The sequence below is a fragment of the Pan troglodytes genome, chromosome 12 (assembly GCF_028858775.2).
Source record: "Pan troglodytes isolate AG18354 chromosome 12, NHGRI_mPanTro3-v2.0_pri, whole genome shotgun sequence".
Lineage (NCBI taxonomy): Eukaryota > Metazoa > Chordata > Mammalia > Primates > Hominidae > Pan > Pan troglodytes.
In genome coordinates, this window is record NC_072410.2 from 79,532,187 (window position 1) to 79,552,605 (window position 20,419).

Consider the following 20,419-nt stretch of genomic DNA (forward strand, 5'->3'; position numbering starts at 1 on the left):
GAAAGCAAGCAAGCAAGCCAGCCAGCCAGCCAGCCACACATGGTTGGGAACTGTGGCTGAAAAGAAGCTGAGCTTGGGGCCTAGACAGCTGTGGCAAGAACGGTGTTAGGTCCTTTTCAGTTTTGTATGGCTTTTGCACCAGGCAGGCCAGCTTCTGCCATTTCCTGTCTGTTTGAGCGTGGCCAAGTCCTTTAATTTCACCCAGCCTCAGTTTCGCCATCTGTAAAATGGGGATGACATTGCCTGTCACTAGGCCTGCAGTGTCAATGCAGTTCACTGACATGCAGAGAGAGCAGTGCAGGCCCAGGCTACGGTGGGGCTTAAGTACCATAGTAACTTACCCACACAGTCATCTGGGGCTTCCCCACAAGCAGGAATGAGAGCATATCAATAGAGTTATTATTTGAATAAATAATTCCATTTTTCTATATTTATAGAAAAAGACGCAGGTGAACCCTGTGTCATACTGCCTGTGGTTCCTGCTGTGGGGAGGGTGACCATGGCTTCACCCAGGGGCAGGCCCTAGGCTTAGGTGAGATAGAGCAGTCCCCGCCCCCAGCGCTCGGAGGCTGTGCACTTAAACTTCAAAGGAGCTTCCAACAGATGCAGCTGGTTTCCTGCAGCCGTGCAGCAGCCAATGCCAGCCTGAATCACCCCGGCCTAAGGGAAGCTGGGGAGCAGAGGCCCGCAGAGAGCTTAGCCCAGGTTAATATGAGAGGCTTCCTGGAGGCAGAACACACCCAGATTCTAACTGCTAGAAGAAAGAAGAGAATGGCGTGTTGGGGACTTGCTGTAGCCCAGGGTGTTGGGGCCTGGGATGTGTAGATTCAGAGGGGTCTTTAGGAGGAACGACTTGGGAGATAAGAGCACTGATAAACGAGGTCACAGGTAGGAATGTAACCTGCGGACTCTCCAAGCCCCAGGAGTAGCTGGGTTCAGGCAGGTCCTCTCCTCCAGAAGGCCCACCAGGAGTGCCTACAGTGGTGTAGCTTGCAGCTTCCAAGCTACAGGAAGAGTCCTTGGGTCTGTGCTGTGGGTATGAGAGAGTGAGATGGGGTGGACACGGGCCAGGGCAGGAGGGGGGCATGGGGAAGTGGTATCCCTAAGCAAGGGGCTTAGAGGCCCTGTGTGGGGCTGGCCCACGGCAGGTGGGAGGGATTTTTAGGTAGGCTCAGGTGCAGATGGAGACATTACGCCGTGGCCCCACAGGTGGTTAATATTTAATCTCCTCCTTAATCATTAACTCCCTGGCTGGCTGGGGAGGAACAGGGCTGTTGTCAAATCAGTAACCACAGGCCCAGGAACAATGTCCACAGATCTCATGGCCTCTCCCATTGCTGGCCGAGTGGGGTAACCCCTGGCCCTGGGGGCCAGGTGCATCTCCCTCCCACGGTGACCTTGGGCCATGGAGAGGGCTTGAAGAGGCCAATCCTCTCAGAGCCCCTGGATCGCCCTTTACCCTCCACCCTCTACTTACTGGTGGGGAGTGGTGGGAGGTGGTGTCCATTCACGCATGAGGGTTCTAGTCCCTAACCACTCCTTCCAGGCTGTGTGACCTTGGGCAACTCACGTAGCCTCCCTGAACCTCAGTTTCCTCATCTGTGCAATGAGGATAATTATTCGTGTCTTGGAGGATTGTCATGAGATTTGAATGAGAGGAGGGTATACAAGGAAGTACTTTCTAAGCTGACGATTGAGTCAGCAAACAAGTTAGAGAAAGTACAGATGGGAAGAGACAGAGAGCAAAGGGTAAAGAGGAAAGAAAACAGCTTGAGAGCTCTTGTTTCCATCCACCCAAATGCAGTTCCTTTCCTTGGAGTTTGTTTTAATTCATTCAACGAGTGTTGATTGATAAGGCTGTGTCTCCCTAAGTGGGGCTTTAGGGGTAATTTACAAAGGAGTCAACCTCACCCTCAGGGAGCAAGAGTGACCAGGCTCCAGGGCTGAACCCGGCAGTGTCTGGGATGAAGGTCAGCAGGTCAGTGGGATGGGCTGGAGGGTCAGAGCAGGCCTTAAGGCTGAAGCAGGGCGGGGAGAGGATCCTGAGGGATGATTAGGAGTTGGGTGTGGAGGTGTAGGGAGGACTGTGTGTGCAAGCTTGCACCTAGGGATGTTTGTGTACTTGAATGCAAGCACATAAGCAGACTATCTGAACACAGCCTGTCGCGAGGGTACACATGAATCACCCACAAACTCAGAGTAGTCAGCCACCCACCCACAAACACACACACACAGATGCACACGGTCACCCCAGGGGCGTGTGGACACACCAGCACCTTGGGATGGCAAGGCCCTCCTCTTCCAGCCCCAGCCCTGAGGCTTTCTGGATAACTTAGCATATGTGTCCCCCAGTTTGTGTGCTTTCTGGGCCTGGCTGACACCCATCACAGGACTGAACACTTCTGGAGTTCCAAAGTCTTCAGGTACATCAAGAAGCCACGGTATCCTCTCAAAGCCACCAGGTCTCCAGCTGGAACCCAGTGTGGATGTGAGGGAGCTGTAGGCAGAGAGCTTGGAGCTGGTATGGAGCCCTGGACAAATCGCTGCCTGGGACAGGAGACAGGGCAGCTGGACATTGCAAACCCTCCCTGACCACTCCCCACCCTGTGGGAGCAGGTGGAGGCTGGCCTGGGGGCAGCAGCTGGGGCTTCTTGGAGGAGGTGGGCATGGAGCTGGCCTTTAGAATGGAAGGATTTGAGGGGCAGAGATAGGTCGCAGGGAGCTACTGGAGCCCCCAGGAGCCAAGCCCCCAGCCCTCCTCTGGGTGGTTCACTCACATCCCACACTTGGGTTGGGCCCAGCCTGCCAGAACCAAAAAGAAGCCAAGCAGTGACTTTTTTTTTCTTTTCTTTTCTTTTTTTTTTGTGAGACAGAGTCTCACTCTGTTGCCCAGGCTGGAGTGCAGTGGCTCAATCTCAGCTTACTTCAACCTCTGCCTCTTGGGTTCAAGCGATTCTCCTGCCTTAGACTCCCGAGTAGGAGTAGCTGAGACTACAGGTGCATGCCACCATGTCTGGCTAATTTTTGTATTTTCAGTAGAGATGGGGTTTCACCGTATTGGCCAGGCTGGTCTTGAACTCCTGACCTTGTGAGCCGCCTGCCTTGGCCTCCAAAAGTGCTGGGATTACAGGGGTGAGCCACCTTGCTCAGCCCAGGCGGTGACTTTTGAGAAACTGGGCTGAATGGTAATAAAAACAAAATTCTGTCCTTCCCCATGCTGCCTCCTACAGGGGACTCTGAGGACTGGAGGTCTGGGGGAGGGGTCCAGCTCTGAGCTTTCTAAGCAAATACCAAGACTTCTCCTACAGGAAGCCAGTCCTGACCCATGGTCCCTGCCCCAAGGAGTTGCTAATCCAGTGGATGCCATGGATCCAAACTGCCAGAGCCTGAATCCTGCCTTGATCTGTTTCTGGCTGTGTGACCTTGGGTCTGTTACCCGACCTCTCTGTGCCTCTGTTTTTTAATCTAGAACCTGGAGGTGATAATAGTGGAGTGAATTTGCTGCTTGTGGTTGCTGTGAGGGTTAGATGAGACCCAGGGCTCAGCACAGTGCCTGGCATATAGTAAGTGCTACAGCCATTTGAAGGAGAATGTGTTTTTGACTGCCATCTTTAGGGAAGCTTCCTGGAGGAGGAGACATATAAGCAGGCCCCTGAAGGACCAGCAGGATCCCCAGAGATCCAGAGGGAGGGAAGGTACCACTTCCCTGCAGAGGGGCCAGGGCGAGTGTGGGCAGGAAAAAACGTGGCATAGTTGGGGTCACCAGGAGCCTGTGAGGCCACAGCCCCTGCTTGGAGGACGGAAGTGAGGGTGATGATCAGGGTGGGGAGTGGTCAGGGAGGGTTTGCAATGTCCAGCTGTCCTGGAGAGGGGAACGCTTGGAGGCTTGTGAGGGGAGCCCCAGCATTGCTCAGGCTGAGCTTGGCAGCAAAGAGCAGGCCCTGTTGGAGGAAGAAACCCAGGCAGAAGGCTGTCGGGAGACAAGAGCCCTGCAGGAAGGAGGCACGAGGGCTCTGGGCTCAGGCGGTGCTGGGAGGCTGGCCGGAGACTGTGGAAGGGGCAGTGCACAGGCCTCATCTGCAGGCTGGCCTCTCCAGCTGGACTCACTCAAAAAACATCCTCCACGAAGCCCCATCAGAGAGCCCTGGGACATGCTGAGGCCCCGTCCAGCCCCGACTTCCTATGGGTCTGGCCCAGTGACCTTGGGCAGGTCACTTCCCCAGCCTCCATTTTTTCTTTTTTTTCTTTTTCTTTTTTTTTTTTTTTTGAGACAGAGTCTTGCTTTGTCGCCCAGGCTGGAGTGCAGTGGCGCGATCTCCGCTCACCGCAAGCTCTGCCTCCCAGGTTCACGCCATTCGCCTGCCTCAGCCTCCTGAGTAGCTGGGACTACAGGCGCCCACCACCACGCCCAGCTAATTTTTTTTTTTTTTTTGTATTTTTAGTAGAGATGGGGTTTCACCGTGTTAGCCAGGATGGTCTCGATCTCCTGACCTCGTGATCTGCCCGCCTCAGCCTCCCAATCTGCTGGGATTACAGGCGTGAGCCACGGTGCCCGGCCCCCAGCCTCCATTTTTTCATCTGCCAAGTGGGCACAGGAATTCCTGCCCACTGTCCTTGCCCATGGGGTTGGAGAGGCGGTCTGATCTTGGGATGTAGAAGTCCCAAGAGGAGTCTCTGCTGCTTTCCAACCAAGGGCCAGGCAGGGAGGTTCAGGGCTGGGGAAGAGCCAGGCTACAGCTTTGCCTCTCTCCTCCTGGGCTGGCCCCTCAGTTTATCTGGGTCAGGGCAGAAGCTGGGGTGGGCGCGGAGGAGATACTCCTTCAGCGGCCTGATAGTGTGAGGGGATGATAAAGGGCCCAGGCCCAGCAGCCAGCTTAGGGAGAGGTGGTGCGACCAGTGAGGCTGGGCTGCAGGGTGGCATTGCTCCAGGCTGGCACTGCCCTGCCCCTCATCCAGCCCCACTGCATCCCTGAAGGGCAGTTGGGTACTGCCCAGCCTTACACCACCCCATGGGCAGGAGAAGGGAGAGGCCACTGAAGGTTGATGGTGGCCTTTGGACACTGTTTCAGGCAACTGATGGGGGCAGAGGCCAGTCTCTCGGGTAACAGAAGGGTGACCGACTTGCCCTGGGTTGCCTGGGGCTTTCCCAGTTTCAGAGTGGAAAGCCTGTCCTGGGAAACCCTTCAGTCCTGAGCAATTCAGAATGGTTTGCTGAGGCCAGCCATTCAGTTTTTGGTTTTTTGTTTGTTTGTTTGTTTATTTGTTGTTTTTTTCTTGAGACAGAGTCTTGCACCTAGGCTGGAGTGCAGTGGCGTGATCTCAGCTCACTGCAACCTCCACCTCCCAGGTTCAAACGATTCTCCTGCCTCAGCCTCCCCAGTAGCTGGTATTACAGGCACATGCCTCCAAGCCTGGCTAATTTTTGTATTTTTAGTACAGACAGGGTTTCACTATGTTGACCAGGCTGGTCTCGAACTCCTGACCTCAAGTGATGCACCCGCCTCGGCCTCCCAAAGTGCTCCCACAGGTGTGAGCCACCACGCCTGGCTGCCTTTGTTTCTTATCTACAACAAAGAGGTGATAGTAGAGTAAATTTGCTGCTTGTTGTTGCTGTGGGGGTTAGATGAGACCCAGGGCTCAGCACGGTGCCTAGCACATAGTAAGTGCTACAGCCATTTGAAAGATAATGTGGTTTTTTGTTTGTTTTTTAATTTTTTTTTTTGAGATAGAGTCTTGCCCTGTCACCCAGGATGGAGTGCAGCGGCTCGATCTCGGTTCACTGCAACCTCCACCTCCTGGGTTCCAGCAATTCTCTTGCCTCAGCCTCCCAAGTAGCTGGGACTACAGGTGCATGCCACCACACCTGCCTAATTTTTTTTTTTTTTGAGACAGAGTCTCTCTCTGTCACCCAGGCTGGAGTGCAATGGCAAGATATCGGCTCACTGCAACCTCCACCTCCCAGGTTCAAGTGATTCTCCTGCCCCAGCTCCTGAGTAGCTGGGATTACAGGCGCCCACCACCACGTCCAGCTAATTTTTGTATTTTTAGTAGAGGCAGGGTTTCACCATGTTGGCCAGGCTGGTCTCGAACTCCTGACCTCAGGTGATCCACCCACCTCAGCCTCCCAAAGCGTTGTGATTATAGGTGTGAACCACCAAACGGCCGAGAATGTGTTCTTGACTGGCATGTTCGGGGAAGCTTCCTGGAGGAGGAGACGTATAAGCACGCCCTTGAAGGACCAGCAGAGTCCACAGAGATCCAGAGGAAGGGAAGGTACCACTTCCCTGCAGAGGGGCCAGGGCAAGTGTGGGCAGGAAGGAACACGGCATGGCTGGGGTCACCAGGAGCTTGTGAGGCCACAGCCCTTCCTGGAGGATGGAAGTGAGGGTGATGATTGGGGTGGGGAGTGGTCAGGGAGGGTTTGCAATGTCCAGCTGCCATGGAGTGGGGAACGCTTGGAGGCTTGTGAGGGGAGCCCCAGCATCGCTCAGGCTGAGCTTGGCAGCAAAGAGCAGGCCCTGTTGGAGGGAGAAACCCAGGCAGAAGGCCGTCAGGAGACAGGAGCCTCACGTGAGGGAGGCACCGCGGCTGGGGGCTCAGTGCTTGATGACAGGTTCAGAATAGGCTGCTGGGACTGGACAGGAAAGCTGTCCGGAGGGCAGAGGGATACCTGGGGACACCTCGCCCCAGGGCATTCAGAAGGGAGTCCCTCTGCAACCTGTTCTTCCAGCCTAAGCCCCCTTGCCCCCTGCCTTGGGCTTGCTTTCCTCCAGCACTTACACTGTAAAAAATCATGGCCTTGGACCGGTGCAGTGGCTCAGGCCTGTAATCCCAGCACTTTGGGAGGCCAAGGTGGGCGGATCATAAGGTCAGGAGCTCAAGGTCAACCAACCTGGTCAACATGGCGAAACCCTGTCTCTACTAAAAATACAAAAATTGTCCAGGTGTGGTGGTGCATGCCTGCAATCCCAGCTACTCGGGAGGCTGAGGCCGGAGAATTGCTTGAACCTGGGAGGCGGGAGGTTACAGTGAGCCAAGATCATGCCATTGCACTCCAGCCTGGGCAACAAGAGCAAGACTCCATCTCAAAAAAAAAAAAAAAAAAAAAAAAGGTGGGGGGGCTTTCCTTACCTTGATGCTGACACAGGAGGTGAAAATCCTAAAGACCCTTGGCCCTGGCACCCCATCTAGGATGGGCACGGACGGGGAGATGAGAGCAAGATTCATGCAGGAAACAGAGCACCCCAGGGGAGAAGGCTCTGAGTTTTGTTTGGGTGATGGGCCTGAGGGGATGAGACAGGCAAGTTGCATCCAAAGCAGCTCCTAAGGTTCAGACAAAAGAATGTATAATATCTGAGAGGGAAGGTGGGCTCTGGGGAAATGTATGAATCAGATGCCAGCTGGGCGCAGTGGCTAACACCTGCAATCCCGATAATTTGGGTGGATCACTTGAGCCCAGGAGTTTGAGACCAGCCTGGGCAACATGGTGAAACCCTGTCACTACACACAAAAAAAACAAAAATTAGCCAGGTGTGGCGCGTGCCTGTAGTCCTAGCTACTCAGGAGGCTGAGGAAGAAGAATGGCTTGAGCCCAGGAAGTGGAGGCTGCAATGAGCCGTGTTTGCAGCACTGCGCTTCAGCGTGGGTGACAGAGCGAGACCCTGCCTCAAGGAAAAAAAGAGTTAGATGCCCCCAGAGTGGCTATTCTAGACTGGATGGGCCGTCTACCCCACCTCCCTCCCAGGAGCCCAGAGTTGGTGGTGTGGACAAAGTCTGTTAGTAAAGCTGGATGTGGTCCTGTTGTTAACATCAGGGTTGGCAAATGGGCCCAATTAAGCTGGTCACATTCTAACTGTAGGCGCGGTTGCTTCCAGAAAGTCCTTCCTGGCCCTCTGTGGCCCACCCCCACCACGGCTCCTTCCACCTCACATCACACCCCATCGCTTTCACCTACTTACACCTCCACTGTCCCCTCCTCCCTGGAGGTGTCCCTGTCTGGTCACCTCTGAATCTCCAACACCTTCCAGGTAGTGTGCTCAGAAGATTGCACACTTCCAGGCATCTCCCACCACACATGCCTGAAGATTCATGTGCGGTGGGAGTTGGGGTGCCCAGCAGTGACCATGAAGTTCCAGACAGGCGGGGGTCCTGGGGAAGGGCTGGTAACCCGGAGCTCAAGGAGGGGCCCAAAGGCCAGTCGAGGTGTTCTGAGGGGAGAGAGTGCTGCAAGGGGTCCCCAATTTCTGAGGCTGTTTGTGTCTCTAACCCAGCCTTCCCTCCCTCTTGTGCCAGACTCAGCCAAGAGAACAAACTGTGTGAGCAGATGGTGCTGCTGTCCAGGCTGAGACAGAATCCCTACAGACAGGCTGGCCAAAGGGTCCGGCCCTGGACCTCCTAGGTGTGGCTGAGGCTGGGGAGGGGAGAGGCTGGGGAGGGGAGAGGCTGAGGGCCGGGCCACCACTCTGGGAGAGGCTGCGGGGAGAGGTGCTGAGGGCAGGGGAGCCAGGCCTGGCTGGCCTTTGAAGGGCAGGCCTTCCTGGGGAGGACACTTTAATCGCCCCCAATTAAACCATCGCCGGAAGCTTTTAACAGCCCCATAAGGCCTTTTAAGGACCGCCCTTTTGTTAGGCAGCCAAGCTGTTATGCAAAAAGAGAGCAGGCCAGAGCCTCTTACCACTTTCCCCAGGCCCTAAGACCAGCGGGCCCCAAACTCCAGTCCGAGTCCAAAGAGGCTGCTTGTTGGGGAATCAAAGGCTGGGGAAGCTGCTTTGATCTGGGGAAACCCAGCCCTTCCCAGCCTCCCCAGCTCGAGACCTCCTCCCACCCCTGCCCAAGGGCTTGAGCCCTTGAGGTCTTCACTCCCACAGTTTTCAGTGTGGAGCCTGTTGGCTGATCCCTGGGGTCCTGGGAGGCTGCCCCTGTGCCTTACTTCAAGAGGCAGGCCTGCCACAGGGCAGGAGCTTCCAGGGCTCCCGCTACCCCTCAGGGCAAGGACACCTTGGCCTCACCTCTTCAGCCTGCGCTAAGGTCTTCTCGGTCCCATGAGACTCCGAGTGTCAGATGGGCGTCACCTGGGACTCTGTTAGAAGAGAGGACTCTTAGGCCCCACTCCAGGCCTTCTGAACCAGAACCTGCTTTTTAACAATTTCCTCAGGGAAAGTTGAGACATTTGAGAAGTAATGCTCAAGTGTCTTCCCTCCCTGGCCCCCAAAGCAAGATAGAGTGTAGGAATGATGTTAGCCATGGTAGACTGTGGGCACTACACCCCTCTGTTTTCCAAATTTTCTTCACCATATCTGTTTTTAAAAATGACAACAAAGCCTTTTCTGTAAATAGCAGCTTCTGGAGGACCCCAAATGGAAGGCTTCCATTTGGTCCTTTGGTTGACATCAAAACCCTCCACCCTGGTGTCCACATCTGCTTCATCACTGCATACCCAGAACTGCCGGAGGGAGACAGGACAGACATTCCCATTATACAGAAGAAGAAACAAACCCAGGAAGGCTGGTGGACTGGCTTGAGTGAGGAGCAGAGTTAGAGGGAAACTCAGGAAACCCAAGCCGGTTCAGAACCTGCCTACTGTCAGGTCAAGCCAGGCTGCCACAGACAGCTGTGAAATGGGAGCACTACATAAGCGTGTCTGGCCTGGGGGTGGGCGCAGGGCGGGGCTGAACTACAGCTCCCTCCCCACTCACCAAGGGCGTCCTTGTTGGGCAGGAGGAAGGGGAGCCTTTTTCTTTCCTTCTTTCTTTTTTTTTTTTTTCGAGATGTAGTCTTGCTCTGTCGCCCAGGCTGGAGTGCAATGGTGCAATCTTGGCTCATTGCAACCTCTGCCTCCTGTGTTCAAGCGATTCTCCTGCCTCAGCCTCCCGAGTAACTGGAATTACAGGCACCCGCCAGCATGCCTGGCTAATTTTTTATATTTTTAGTAGAGACGGAGTTTCACCATGTTGGTCAGGCTGGTCTTGAACTCCTGACCTCAGGTGATCCACCTGCCTCAGCCTCCCAAAGTGCTGGGATTACAGGCATGAGTCACCACGCCCGGCCACCTTTTTCTAATTTACGCAAAAGTCCCACACAGGTTTCCAGAATTCCCTATTTCCCTCCTCCTCCCCCTAAGAGTTGCAGGTCATCAGCACCTGTCACTTGCTATCCTTTCAGGCTTAGTACTTTCTTTCTGGGTCCCAAGCAGTCCCCATAACAACTCTCTGACTCATTCTTCCCATGAAGCCTTCTTCCTTCTGCTGTTTTCCTGGAAGTTGTTTCTTTGAAAACTAAACAAGACCGGAAGAGCACTCCACCAGATGAGTCAGATCCTGTAGGGACCAAGGTGTCCCACCGCAGACCCTCGGACAGATAGTCTGGCTCAGCGGGGAACACCAGGAGGGGTTGGTTTAGAGGCATTTTCTGGATGTTTTCAGGTCTTGAGCCTTTAGCAAATCTTGAGTACCTGGGTGTACAAAGGGCTGAAATCCACCTTACTTTTCCTCCAGGGTCTTCCAGCAACCCCTAGATTCAGGCAGTGTGTTTAGGGCCCCTGGGGCTGTGGGAGAACCCTTTAGCGCAGGGCCCAGCAAATGCTTTCTGTAAAGGGCCAGATGTAAAAAGAATAAGGCTTTGGAGTCTTTTGTCTCTGTCACAACTACCCAACTTGGCCATACCTGACTGGGCACAACTGTGCTTCAATAACATTTTTTAACGGGCACTGACATTTTAATTTCATATGATTTTCACATGTGCCAGAGTGTTATGCTGCTTTTGATTTTCTCCCTGCAACCACGTAAAAAATCAGTCTAGCTCTCAGCCTGCACAAAAGCAGACAGTGGGTAAAACCGGGCCCACAGGTCAACTGTAGCCTCAGCTACTGGGGAGCTCAAACCATAGTTTGCTGACCCATGAAACAAAGCGAAGTTTTACAGATCGGTCATCTAGTCAGCCTTGGATTCAAGTCCTGGTTATTTAATTAACCACTGGTGTGAGTCATGGCATGTTACTGAGCGTCTCTGAACCTCTGTTTCTTCTCTGTCACGTAGGGACGGTGGTGTCTGCTGTTCTGGGATTGAGAGAGATGAAGCACATGAAGCACTTACTCACCTCAGTGACTGGTGTGCGCAGCCACTCCCTGCAGGTGAACCATGAACTTGTAGCAGCCCATTCGGAGGTCAGCGGGAGGGGGCGCGAGCCTAATGAGGTCAGGAGTCCTTTCCTGGAGGAAGTCGGGGGTGAGCTGGACTGATATGAGACCAGCAGTGATGGAAGGAGAGAGAAACTTTGGAGAGGTCAGGTCAAGAAAACTCAATCCTGGGGTCTGGCCATTAAAGACTCTGAGAAGGGGCCCCCTTCAAAGTAGGGCCAAGGGGAGGTTCATCTACAGGTGCTGCCTGGGCGCCGGGGAACTGGGGTGGGGGGACGGTGGGGGAAGACACCATGGACTAGAGATATGTGAGGAGGTTGCTGGTGAATCCATGTGATTGGGAGTGGGGGTGGTGGGGTGGGGTGGGGGTTCCCCTGAGTGCCAGGATCTATAGATGGAAACAGCCCCAGGGAACGTGCCTACAGGCACTAAATGCAGTTTTGACTGCAAGCACATTTCTGCATTAATGTGAAGGGGCTGCCTATTGTATTGCTGATGAAGTAGCTGTCCTTTCCCTCCTCCTACCCTCCATGGCACCATCATGTCATGGTACACGCCAGTCCCTTTGCTCCTCCATACTGACTGGTGCAGGGGTAGCATCTGAGCAAAGCCCAGCCAATCGGGGTCCTTCCCTAAGAGTCTTGTTCACATGGGATCAGAGAGAGTATAAGTCCCTCTGTGTGAGCAGGAACATCAAGATGTGAACCTCAGGCCTGGCCAGCAGCTGTGTTGCCTACCACAGGGAAGTCAAAAAATTCAGGAAAGAATGAAGTTGATCCCACCAGGAAGGGATTCAGTGAGAGTCGGGAGAGGCCTGCGTTCCTGCCCTTCCACTGTGTGGGGCTTGGCGACAGTTCTTCCTCTGATGTAGGAGCTACCCAAATTCTTTGAATAAACGCCTCCTTTTTTTTTTTTTGAGATGGAGTTTCGCTCTTGTTGCCTGGTCTGGAGTGCAATGGCGCGATCTTGGCTCACTGCAACCTCCGCCTCCCGGGTTCAAGCAATTCTCCTGCCTCAGCTTCCCTAGTAGCTAGGATTACAGGCATGTGCCACCACGCCTGGCTAATTTTGTATTTTTAGTAGAGATGGGGTTTCACTATGTTGGTCAGGCTAGTCTTGAACTCCTGACCTCAGATGATCCGCCTGCCTCAGCCTCCCAAAGTGCTGGGATTACAGTTGTGAGCCACCACACCCGGCAAACGCCTCTTTTTCTAAAGCAAGTTTGAGTTTCTATTACTTGCAATTAAAGAAAGTCATTGACCACATGCATCATCACAGCATTCCTCCCCAGCATTTATTGCTCATTTGCTGTGTGCCAGGCACCGGATAAGTGCCTTACATCCATTACTTAATAGAATTCTCAGTTATGCTGTGAACTGCGGGTGCGCCTACCTCCATTTTACATTTGATTAAACTGAGGCTCCGACTTCACCGGACGTTTAAGTGGGGTGGTCTTCAGGCCCTGGGCTGAGTTCTCTTTGGCTGATTATTTGAGAGCCGTGATTACTCTCTCCCAAACAATCTTCCCATTCCCATCTTTTAATTCCACCTCTACAATTTCCAATTTTCAATCTAGAAAATTTCTTTGTTTTACTTATTTGAGACGGGGTTTCACTCTGTTCCCCAGGCTTGAGTTCAGTGGCACAATCTCCGCTTACTGCAACCTCCACCTCCCAGGCTCAGGTGATCCTCCCACCTTAGCCTCCTAAGCTCCCGAGTACCTGGGACTACAGGTGTGCACCACCATGCCTGACTAATTGTTTATATTTTTTTGTAGAGATGAGGTTTCGCCATGTTGCCTAGGCTGGTCTCAAACTCCTGGGTTCAAGTGATCCACCCTCCTCGGCATCCCGAAATGTTGGGATTACAGGTGTGAGCCACTGCACCCAGCTGATGTTTCTTTTATTTTTAATTAATTTATTTATTAATTTATTTCGAGACAGAGTTTCACTCCTGTTGCCCAGGCTGGAGTACAATGGCGCAATCTCAGCTTACTGCAACCTCTGCCTCCCGGGTTCAAGTGATTCTCCTGCCTTAGCCTCCTGAGTAGCTAGGATTACAGGCATGCGCCACCACCCCCAGCTAATTTTGTGTTTTTAGTAGAGATGGGGTTTCACCATGTTGGCCAGGTTGGTCTCGAACTCCTGACCTCAGGTGATCCGCCCCCCCTCGGCCTCCCAAAGTGCTGGGATTACAGGCATGAGCCACCGCACTGGCATTTTTATTTTTTTGATAGTTTTTTTTTTTGAGATGGAGCCTCACTCTGTTGCCCAGGCTGGAGTGCAGTGGCCTGATCTCGGCTCACTGCAACCTCCTGGGTTCAAGTGATTCTCGTGCCTCACCTCCCAAGTAGCTGGGATTATAGGCGTGTGCCACCATGCTGACTAATTTTTGTATTTTTAGTAGAAGCAGGGTTTCACCATGTTGGCCAGGCTGGTCTCAAACTCCTGACCTCAAGTGATCCACCTGCCTCGGCCTCCTAAAGTGCTCAGATTACAGGTGTGAGCCATGGTGCCCAGCCCCTTTCTTTTAAAATCAAGACTGTAATCCCAGCACTTTTCAAGGCCAAGGTGGGAAGATTGCTTGAGGCCAGGAGTTCAAGACCAGTCTGGCCAACATGGTGAGACCCCTTTTAAAAAAAAAACAAAAAAAAACCCTGATATATCCAGTTGCTTACTTGCTAGGGATATCTCAAAAATAGATCACAAAAACTAAATTCCTGCTCTCCCTTCTCCCAACAAATCTGCCCCTCCTCTGGGGTTTCCCATCTCAGTAACTGGCCCCACCCGGTTTCCCCAGTCAGAAACCTGAGCGGTATATTTGACATCTTCTCCTTTGACCTCCATAACTGCCCTATCACCAGGTCCTATTGTACCCACTCCCTGCGCACATCTTGGCTCTGCCCCTTCTCTCCGGCTCCACTATCCCCTCCAAGTCCAACCACTCTTCCCCTGGAAGATAGCCTCCTCCCTGGTCTCCTGAAACCCGCTCTAAGCCATTACCCCTTCAGCTACTGGAGTACAGCAAGAACTGCAGCCATGCCCCCCACCACTTAAAACCACTCACTGGTTCCAGTCCAGAGTCCTTCCCAAGACCTGTGTGTTCTCGCCAGATTCAGCCCTGTCTACTTCCCAACCTCATCTTGGGTCTGTCTTTTGCTCCCTCACTGTGGCCTCCTTTCAGTACAAGGAGTAGGCAGCTCTTCTGACCTCAGGGCTTTTGTACATGCTGTTTCTGCTGTTTGTCCAGTGCTCTCCCCATCTCTACTTCCCTAGCTCCTATCATTCCTAGATATCCTTCATTTGCTGGTGTAAGCTTTAGGGATACCCTCTCTTGGGCCCGCTGGGAAATCTGATCCCATCGCACCCTTCACTCTCTGCAATACTCACTAACTATGCGTTGGGTGTGTATTGAATATTTGTCTCCGTTGCTAGATGATTCACTCTCCCAGGGCGGGGATTGGGTCTGTGTCGTTCACCATTGTACCTGCGGCACCCAGCGTAATGTCAGGCACAGAGCAGGTGCTCAGAAACATGTGCTGAATAAATGAGTGAGTGACAGAGGCTTGGGGAGGACCCATGGCTTATGCTAGGGTCTTGCTGCCAGTGAATGGAGGAGCCTAGATGTCACCCCAATCTCTTGGGCTCTCAAGTACACTCTGTTAGCTTCATGCAGTATTGGCACCCTTGGGAGAACCAGGAAGGGAGAGGCTGAGGATCCAGATCCCAGGTGCTTAGACTCACCAGAAAGGATGCTGGAGCTAGAGTGGGGTGGGGGCAACCAAATGGAGTCAGATTAGGGGTAAGGAGATTCTCAGGCACTCAGCACAAAAGCTGAGACAGGAGCTATTCAAGGCCATAGTGTGGCTTAGGGATGGAGCTGGGGTGGAGACAAGGGTGGGGGTAGGGGAGAGGGAGAGGACACCACAAATGGAGCCCTGGCCTCACACCCAGGCCCCACACAAAGAGCTTGGCCTGTGCTGCCTCATCTACTACCCTGCCCACCATGCAAGGCAGGGATTAATATGTCCTGCTACAGACAAGGAAACGGAGCTTGAGAGAAAGAAAGTAGCTCGCTCAAAGTCTCCCAGCTAGTAAGTGTCAGGACCAGAATGGAATCTGGAGCCTGAGAAATCAGCTATTTGGAAAAATCAGTCCAGACAAGAAAATGGTAGGACAGAGCCCACCGTGGGTGAGAGGTGGTGACATGGCCACCCTCCCTCCATCATTTCACCCCTGCAGGCCCATCGTCTGTGGGGACATCTTTTTGAAATTCCAAAAGCTCTGGATGCAAACCCCAAAGCCTCTCTGAGTAAGTCCTCAGGTGGCCAGATCCTCCCAGGCTGGCGCCTACCTCCCTGGAGGATTTCCCCTGTATGGCTTCCATTTGAAAAGGAGCTTAGGGCCTCAGTACCGACCCCGCTGGGCCGTTCGATGCCCTGGCTCAGGGATGCAGAGTGGAGGAGCCTGGCCTGCTGGGGAGGGGGTGGGGGTGGGAGCAGGTGTGGGGTGGAGGAGGGGGCACTGGAAAATCCCTCTGAGCCTGGCCTTGGGTGTTGAGTTTATTTTATTTAATGTTACCTGTGGACCCCCCACCTTTTCCCCCATTTAACATCTCTTGTATGTAGCTTTTTTAAAAACTCACATCAGGCCGGGTGCGGTGGCTTACACCTCTAATCCCAGCACTTTGGGAGGCTGAGGCGGGTGGATCACCTGGGGTCAGGAGTTCGAGACGACCCTGCCCAACAAGGAGAAACTCTGTCTCTACTAAAAATACAAAAATTAGCTGGGCGTGGTGGTGTGTGAGGTGTGTGACTGTAGTCCCAGCTACTCAGGAGGCAGATGTTGCAGTGAGCCAAGATTGCCCCACTGCGCTCCAGCCTGGGCAACAGAATGAGACTCGGTCTCAAAAAACAAAATAAAAAAACCCAAAAAACCTCACATCATTTATGTAGCCTTTTATAAATATGAACTCATCCATCCTCAGAACAACTTTATGATATAGATATTATTGTGCCCAAATTTTACAGGTAAAAAAGTTGAAGCAGAAGGTCAGGGACTTGCCCAAGGTCATCAGCAGTCAGTGGCAGAGGTGGAGCTTGAACCCAGGCAGCTGGCCTCTGGACGCTGTGCTCCGAAATCCCTCCTCTCTTTGGAGACAGAAGCCTCTGAAAGTCTTGCTCCCCATCCAGGCCACTGAGGGCCTCAGAGATAACCGTTCCTTTCTTTTCACACAGGCCCAGAATTTGTTTACCTCGAGTGAGCAAGTAGCCGCCCCAAACAAAGGGGATGCGAGTGGAGATAACTCAATCGTTCAGGGCCTGGCCAGGCAGTTAGGAGGGCCAGAATTGAGCCCAGCCAGCCTGGGGGCCAGGCTTGAGAAACTGCTGGGACCTGGCTGCCGGCTGTTTGTTGCAAAACAATGAGTCAGCCCCGGAGGAAGGGGAGCAGGGGTGCTAGGGAATCGGGTGGAGAGGCCTCTCCTCCCCCAGCCCTGACTCCAGCTTTTCCCATGGTGGGTTCTGCCCACCCCCACCCTCCCAGCCCTTGGTCTTCAGAAGGCTCAACCAATTTCCTTTTTTGTTGTTTGGCTGTGATAGGAAAAGTATTGAAAAATAGAAAGTGCCCTAGACAAGAAAACACTCTGAAAGCTGAAACGTGAAACCTGGCAGCCTGGGCCAACACCCCAGCGGGAGGTGGCCAGCGAACCAGGCTTCTATCCCTGGGCTCCCTCCCAGGCAGGCACCAGCCCATGAAGGCACTGCAGCCCCATCAGTAGAGATGAGAACTTGGAGGTCCAGGGATGAGTGGTGACCGGTTCAAGGTCGCATGGCTGGTGCTATGGCCCGGGAGGGTGGGCAGGTCTCAGGGACCAGGTCGCTAGATAGGAAGAGGTTGGAAACACAGACTTCTTTAAAAACAAAACGTTAGCCTTGCCAAGGGACCATGCACTTCTATTCCCACATGGCACCAGAGCTCCTTGCCAGAGGCACACCAGGGTATGTGACAGTTCTCTACCCTGGCCTGCCCCAGTGAGCCAAAGCCACTCCTAACAGATCCCATCTGCCCACAGTGGGTGTCACGAGCCACTCCATTCCTCCTGTGGCCCTGCCCCCTCCACCTCCGGGCCCCTTCCTCTCACTTATCTAGTAAAGATAGTGCCTTCCCGTTGTTGAGAACAGGACAGAGGGAATTTGCTCATGATCACAGAGCAAATTTATTAATTCACTCATCAAAACCATGTTGGGCTGCTACAGAGCCTGACTCCAGAGAATAGTGAGAAGGGAGGGCACGGTCTCTTGGGGAGCCAGCTGTACACACAGATAACTGCTCTATCAGAGCACATCGATCAAGACTTATCTGCCATGTGTGCAGTGGGACGCTGAGGGGCCTGACCCAGCCTGAGGGACAGAGAAGTCTTTCTGGAGGAGTCAGAAAGAGCTGGGTCTTAAGAACTGAGTATGAGTGCACCAGGGTCAGGGGATGATGATATCCACAATCTCCCAGGCCCCCTGTCTTGGCTCTATCCACTGTTGGGTCTACAGAACCACTCAGTCAATAGAACTGAGCTCCCACAATGGCCCAGTGGTCCACAATGGGGGTGGTGTGGGTGTGGACACAAGGCAACTATCACATGGTACCTGCCCTCAAAAAGCTTCCTGGGCCATTGGAGAAGACAAAACTATCATCCTTGCAATGTTGAGGAAAGCCAACAAGTGTTGGGAGCTCCTCTGTGAACAGTTGTCCCTCCCTCTGTATCCTAGGGGTATTGTGGCGGGGGGATTTGTTCCAAGACTCCCATGGATATTGAAATCCACAGATGTTCAAGTCCCTGATATAAAATGGCATAGTATTTACAAATAACCTACGCCTAACTTCTTGCATACTTTATTTTTGGCTAAGCAGGCATGAATGACTCAGGTATACTTTAAATTATCTCTAGATTACTTATAATACCTAATACAATGTAAATGCTATGTATTTTTTTTTTTTTTTTCCTGTAGAGATAAGGTCTTGCTTTGTGGCCCCCGGCTGGAGTGCAGTGGCTTGATCATGGCTCACTGCAGCCTCGACCTCCCAGGTTCAAATGATCCTCCTACCTCAGCCTCTGGATTAGCTGAGACTACGGGGACACACCACCACGCCCAGCTCATTAAAAAAATTTTTTGTAGAGCTAGGATCTCTCTATGTTGCTCAGGCTGGTCTTGAACTTCCAGGCTCAAGCAATCCTCCTGCTTCAGCCTCACACAGTGTTGGGATTACAGGTGTGTGCCACTAGGCCTGGGTGCTATGTAAATATTTATTATACTGTGTTTTAAAATGTTGTATCATTTTTCATTGTATTGTTATTTTTATCATGTTTTTAGTATACTTTCCATCCGTGGTTGGTTGAATCCATTGATGTGCAGCCTGAGGATAGGGAGGGCCTGCTGTATCTCTATGCAGAGCTTACCTTGTTTGGTCAGGCGTGGTGGCTCATGCCCATAATCCCAGCAATTTGGGAGGCCGAGGCAGTCAGATTGCTTGAGCCCGTAAGTTCAAGACCAGCCTGGGCAACATGGCCAAAAACAGTCTCTACAAAAAATACAAAAATTAGCTGGGTGTGGTGGTGCACGCCTGTAGTCCCAGCTACTCTGGAAGCTGAGGTGGGAGAATCACCTGAGCCTGGGAGGCTACAGTGAGCTGAGATTAAGCCACTGCACTCCAGCCTGGATGACTGAGCGAGACCCGGTCTCAAAAAACAAACAAACAAAACAAAACAAAAAACCTACCTTATTTAATCCTCACAGGTGGACATTCTTCTTATTTCCATTTTATAAACAGGAAACAGAGGCTCAGAAAGAGGCTCTGGAGTGGAGCCAGAATCTTAACTCAGGAGCCTGTGTGTGGAGCCTGAGCCTTTAGCCACTCTGCTTATTCCAGTTCCAGGGGATGGAGGGATGGGAGAAGCAGCAGTAACAGCCTTAATTGCCAGGCTAAAGAGCCAGGACTTTATTCATCAGGCAATGGGGAGCCAGCAAAGGCTTCTGAGGAAGGGAATTACATAATCTGACCTGTGTTTTGGCACAATAACTCCAGAGGCCACTTGGAGAATATATTAAAAATACAGTGCAGGCTGGGTACAGTGGCTCACACCTGTAATCCCAGCACTTTGGGAGGCCGAGTTGGGTGGAGCACGAGGTCAGGAGATCAAGACCATCCTGGCCAACATGGTGAAACCCTGTCTCTACTAAAAACACAAAAATTAGCTGGGTGTGGAGGCGTGTGCCTGTAATCCGAGCTATTTGGGAGGCTGAGGCAGCACAATTGCTTGAACCCAGAAGGTGGAGGTTGCAGTGAGCCAAAATCACGCACTGCACTCCAGCCTGGTGACAGAGCTAGACTCTGTCTCGAAAAAAAAAAAAAAAAAAAAGCCACAATGCAAAGGAGGATAACTATCTTGCTGTTCAGTTGAGAAAGGTTGAAGGCTGAGTGGGGCATTGAGGCTGCTGAGAAAAAGGGATTGCTCAGAGAGGTAGAAGATCTGGCTTCAGCCCTGGTCTGGTCTCTTCTTCAGGAGAATAATCATTGCTTGACCTCCTCTGACCATCTGCTGCCAGTGAAGCCAGACAATGGCGATTCACCCAACAGATGCCAATTGAGCCCCTCCTAAGTGCAGGACCTATCTGTCCTGAGACCCAAAAGGGGCAAGACATTTTCTGACCTCAGGGAGCTCAGGTCATTGTGGTCCATAATCCTCAAACAGTTAGCAATGTCACACATGCTGCTTTCTCCCCTCCAACCCTCCAACAGCTCTTAGAGGAGTTTTCATATAGACTCTTTTCTGATTGTTTAGGCAGAAACCTCTCCCTGCCTCCATCCCTCTCTTGCCCCTGAGAGGCTTTGAGACTCATCTATCTTCATCTGTACATTTCCCACAGGACCAGGTACTGTACTGAGTATATTACTAAGTAGTCATTTAGTCTTTGCTGAGGCTAATTAGTAATAATGGAGAAAAACTGTTCTCCTGCTGACCTTGAATCCAGACCACAGACAAATTCCTTAATTTATCCAGAAGTTTTCAAAAGGTGCTATTGGCCCTAGAGTCCCTGTTAAAGAATGAGGCTGACCAGGTGGTCCCATTCTGTGAGACCACAGGGCTGTTACTGTAGGCTCAGAAATGATGACCTTGCTGAGCCTTTAAGGCCACAACCCTGTGTACTGTGGACAGAGTGATCTCTGAAGGCTGCCAGTCACTCCAAGTGAGCCAATCAGCACAAGCTATCTGGAATTAAAAGCTATATTA

At 52.4% G+C, this 20,419-nt stretch overlaps 1 long non-coding RNA gene across 1 annotated transcript in view; it reads left to right on the forward strand.

Moving 5' to 3' along the window:
- LOC134807923 (uncharacterized) overlaps positions 1-11,128 on the forward strand; it is a 37,486-nt gene extending 26,358 nt beyond the window's left edge. The window contains exon 3 of the long non-coding RNA XR_010149558.1: positions 11,034-11,128. This is a non-coding gene — a long non-coding RNA (uncharacterized LOC134807923). The remainder of the gene's footprint in view (positions 1-11,033) is intronic.
- Positions 11,129-20,419: the final 9,291 nt, after the last annotated feature.